Here is a 5,557-nt window from a genome sequence, read left to right on the forward strand (position 1 = left end):
GGCATGGATACTGGGGAATTCGCTAGGAAAGAGGCCTCTAGGCCTTCGGCCGAAAAAGGAGAAAGTCAGTTCAACAAAGACCACCACAGGAGCCTGCCACGCCGCTCTTAAGGTACAGTAGTGCCTAACTATGGGACAAGAATTAAGTAAGCATAAAGTTTTTGTTAAGCAATTAAAAGAAGCTTTAAAGACACAGGGAGTAAAGGTTAAGAGTAAAGATCTTTTTAATTTTTTTGACCTTATTAATGACACCTGTCCATGGTTCCCACAAGAAGGAAGCATTAATATAAGAAGCTGGAACAGAGTGGGAGATGCCTTGGGAGATTTTCATAGAACGTTTGGCCCAGATAAAGTTCATATTAGAGCTTTTGCTTACTGGAGTTTCATAAAGGATCTTTTAGAACATACAACAAATGATTCTGATATAGCAGCAGCGGTTACTCAGACAGAGGACATTTTAAAAGCAGCATCAAAACAGGATCTTCAGGGAGAGCCTTCCAAGGATAAGTGGGAGGGAGATCTTATTTCTCTTGAGAGTGAAAATAAGGAAGTTACAAGTCCTTTTCTAGATGCAGGCAGCACAGATGTAAAAAAGAAAACTCAACATCAGAACGAAGCTCCACCTAAAATTTATCCTTTATTGACTATGGGGGCACCTGCCTCTCCTTGCAGTGCTTGACAGAGTTCCACTGAAGGATGATTGCAAAAACTCATCCTAAAAGGATGATAGCCAGATGTATGCCTCCCTAGCTTGGATGTTATTCTGTGGAGTTTTCCTAATAATATATTACTCACTTCAGTCTGAGGATCTTGCTAGAGGTGATGGGAATAATTCTACAAATTTCCAGAAGAATATCATGGAGACAAAACACATGTTGAAAACCTGTGATGTTAACCTCACTACAGAAGAATGTTTTTATTATGTTAAAATCAAACACTGCATTTACTGGCACAGCCAGAACCTGTTGGGGCACAGAAACTTATAGATAACAATGTTTCCCCAAGTTCTAAGCACAAAGCACCTCCCACAGTAGCTACTAGATATGGATCAGTTTATTTTATCTATGGCAATTTCTGGTACCCCACCTAAAGGCAAGCCCTTAGAGAAGGTACATATATCCCCCTGTCTCCTACAGGGTGGTTTAATCCAGATGATGTTTTTGTTTATGTGTGGTGGTAAGGTAAAAGAATAAGGTTTCACAACATTTCTTCCTTCCTACAAAGAATATGTCACCCCTATAATAAATGTTGGTACATAATAACCATTGGGACCGCTGCCCTCCTGTAGCCCTTAATTCAGCAATTTAGATATTAACCAGAAGGACCTAGTGGAGATGGTCACATGACATTATTTGTCTATTGCTTTACCACAAAAATAATAAAAATAGTCTTAGGTCATATAGAGTTTAGATATTAAAGAAATAAACATTGTATTAGCTCATTGACATAGTTAGATATTCTTAAAATAATTGTGATTAAGTAAGGATAATCTGTAAGGTTACTGTTTTCTCATAATCTTTTGGTAAAAACAATTTCTGCCTATGCTTGGGAAACTTCTTTGATTTTATTAATCACAAGCCTGTTATCAAAGCCTGAAGAAAAATGTATATAAACCCAGCCTTCCCCAGAATAAAGTGGGATTGATTGCACCAAAACTAGAGTCTGTGTCTTTCATTCTCCATCCATCACCAACCCTGTCTCCCTGTGCCCCATTTGCCAGTGTGGAATCCATGGACTCCTGCTGGGGATGGACCCCGGCAAATGGCACCAAACATGGGGCCTTCTGGTAAGCCCCCCCATTTAATTTCCTTCCTTTTTGAGACAGCTAGAATCCTGCCTGGAGTGCCACGGACCCCTCGGTAGAGAAGGCTGAGAAAGGATAGGCAGGGATAGAAAGAACAGCTACCATGGGAAGTAGTGAAAGCAAAGAAAGAGCACTATTTATTGATATTGCTAAGCACTTATTAACTAAATGAGGAATGCATGTAGGAACAGCTCAATTTAAAAGATTTTTTTCATTTTGTAGAATGTGCTCCTTGGTTTCCTGAACAGAGTAGCTTAGGTGTTAAAACCTGGAAAAAGTTAGGCGATTCTATGCATTCGCATCATAGATTATATGGCAATGAAAGAGTCCCCACCTATGCTTTTGCATTGTGGACTCTTTTTAGGGACTGTTTAGACCCTAGACATAAAAGTGAACAGCTACGTAAAAGGGTAAGATCATCAGACGAAATGTCAGAAAAGGGAGCCTTTGCTGACAGCCTCAGTTAAAAAATATACAGAGGAAACTCAGAGTGAAAGTGAAAGTGAATCAGACAATGATGAAGATGGGGAAAAGGAGAAAGGTCTACCTGATCAGTTCTCCCCGTCTGATGAGGAGGACTTGGAAGAAGCCACTTTCAGGTATCATAATGAGGATCCACCTTTGGTGGCTTCTGTTGTGCTGGCCCTTCCTAAACCCCCAGATAAAATAAAAAGGGAAGTCCAAAAGGTAGAATTTCTAGGTGCTGTTAGTGAGGCATAAAAACTCTCAACTAATGATTTAAAACCTTTGTTTGAAATACTAAAAGGTGATTCAGATCTTAACTCAATATTAACTAAAGAAGGAGAACAAGCCTTACAAGTTGTTGAAACTGCAATTCAAAAACATTACTTGCAACAAGTTAATTATATCTTGCCTTCGGTATTTATTGTGTTAAAAACAAAACATACTCCAACAGGCTGTTTATGGCAAAATGATCCACTTGAATGGATACAATTACCAGTATCAGGAAAGAAAATATTAATGTCTTACCCTACTATGGTAGCTTCTTTGGTATTGAAGGCCAGATTTAGAAGCAAATAACTGTTTGCTTGTGAAATGCATGAGATCATTATTCCATATACTAGGGAACAATATAATCATTTACTTCAGATTGATGATCAGTGGACAACAGCTTTTCTTAACTACTCAGGAAAAATTTCTTTTCATTTACCAAATAATCCCTTGTTACATTTTCTAACACTAACAGAAATCATTTTTCCTAGATGGTATGCAACTACTCCTATTACTAATGCAACTTTAGTATTTACAGATGGATCTTCTAATGGAAAAGCACTAACAATTATTGATTCTCAACCTACTGTTCAATGGACCCAAGAGACTTCAGCTCAAAGAGCAGAATTGGAAGCAGTTATATTCGTATTTAAAACTGTAACTCAACCTTTTAACCTTTATACTGATTCATTATATATAGTCAAATTATTTCCAGCTATAGAAACAGCAACCCTTTCCTTTTCATAAAAATTATTCACAGGTTACAAGAATTACAATATTTAATTCATAATAGAACTTCACACCTTTTTATAGATCATATACATGGACATTCCAACTTACCGGGCCCCTTTCCCTGGGAAATACCCATGCAGATAATTTAACAAAAAAATTTATTTTAACAGCTATTGAACAAGCAATTGTGTCTCATAAAACTCATCATCAAAATTCTTCCTCATTACCAAAACAGTTTCATATTACTAGAGAACAAGCAAGAACTATTGTTAAAAACTGTCATGTTTGCCCTAAATTTATTCCTTCTCCACAGATAGGAGTTAATCCTTGAGGACTTATACCTAATATCTTACAGCAAATGGATGTGACTCATATATCAGAATTTGGAAAATTGTCTTATGTTCATGTTACAGTTGATACCTTTTCTCATGTTATTGTAGCTTCAGTCAGAACTGGAGAAGCCTACAAGGATGTAATTCAACATTTATTTCTTTGCTTTGCTATTCTAGGAATGCCTAAGAAACTTAAAACTGATAATGCTCCTGCTTATACTTCTAAATCATTTAAAGATTTTTGTTCCAGGTTTAACATTTCTCATTCTACAGGAATTCCTTATAATCCACAAGGACAAGCTACAGTAGAAAGAAGCCATCAAAAGCTTAAAACTCAAATTACTAAATTAAAAGAGGGGGAATTAAAATATTCCTCCCCCATCATATTATTCAACATGCCCTTTTTGTGTTAAATCATTTAAATGTTGATAAAGAAGGCAATTCTGCTATAATGAGACATTGGGAAAGTAAAGTTCAACTCAGGCCTTAGTAAAATAAAAAGATAACAGATTAACTGGTAAATGATAGATTAACAGGTAAATGAAAGGGGCCTGACATTTTGCTTACTTCTGGTTGAGGCTATGCTTGTGTATTTCCCCAGGATACAGAAACGCCTTTGTGGATTCCAGATCGATTGATACGTTATTATAATGAGCCTTATCCAAAGGAGGAGAAAGAACAAAGGATATTGGAGCCCATACCAACCCAATCAGACGGAGGAAGACAGGCTAGTATTTAAAATGAAGAAACTCCATTTCACTCATTCTGCCGCTACTCTCACTGCTGATTTTCCAACATGGGTACAACTGAAGCACCTAACTGCTGCTGCTGCTTATGTGGTGACTGGTGCCGAAAAACCTAAAACCCCAGAGGCTTTGTTTCTTGCTTTGATTGCCCTTGTCTTGGCTTAGGTATTGCCTATTAATGCTCAATTTGATCCTAATGGGGAGGCTTATTGGACCTATTTTCCAAATCCTCCTCTGTTACATGCTACCACTTGGAGCAGGACCAATATAAAGGTATTTACTAATAAACCTCAGGTACTTGGAGGCATTTCTAACTCTTTGATTCCTCATAAGATAGCAACTACTGTTACATTTCATGGCATTACTGAAGAGACACCATTGTGCTTTAGTACAGATAATCTACATGTGCCATTGGGATGTCTCCCTCTAAGTTATAGGACTTATATTACTGATTCTCCAGGAGAAGAAGACAATGAAAGAGATATATGGTCTCTTGAGATAATTTCTCTGGGATATGCAAATCATAATGATACTAATGTTTCAGTTACCTTGCCTCCTTCCTTTAAATTATGTGATGACTTTAATAATCAAAAAGGTACTGCTTGGAATTTAATTGATGTTGAGACTGATTTTCCAAAATGATTTGAGTGTGGCTTTCATCATGCCACAGTACAATTCAAACCTCAAAGCTCAAAGAGTATTATTACACATTTTTCTGTGTCTGCTCCTGATTATTACCATAAACTATGGCTAAAGACTAGAAAGAATGATAGTCTTCATTTTAAATTTAATCCTTTTGTAACTAATGATCCAATTCATAGGTGGTTTACTCCTGGATGGGTGACACTTATCTATTGTAGTGATTTAAATAATGACAAATTTTCTTACTTTCCTGATTTATATAGACTGTTAGCAGCTACTAATATAGTATTATTACAAAGACCTAGTTAAGTAAACCTAATGACTTTGCAGTACGTGTTTGTATAAATGCTCCTCATGCTATTCTTATGTCTATCATAAATAATTTCAATATCACTAAAAATAAGGATGCTTATAACATTTATTGCCATGATTGTGTTCTTACTAATTGTATAAATTCAAACATGTCTAAAGATTTAAAGGTGTTTTTAATTGTACATCAGCCTAATTATGTTATACTGCCAGTTAATCTTACAGAATCTGGGTATGGGTATGATGACCCAGGTGTTGAA

This window comes from Sciurus vulgaris (assembly GCF_902686455.1).
Source record: "Sciurus vulgaris genome assembly, contig: HiC_scaffold_249_arrow_ctg1, whole genome shotgun sequence".
Classification (NCBI taxonomy): domain Eukaryota; kingdom Metazoa; phylum Chordata; class Mammalia; order Rodentia; family Sciuridae; genus Sciurus; species Sciurus vulgaris.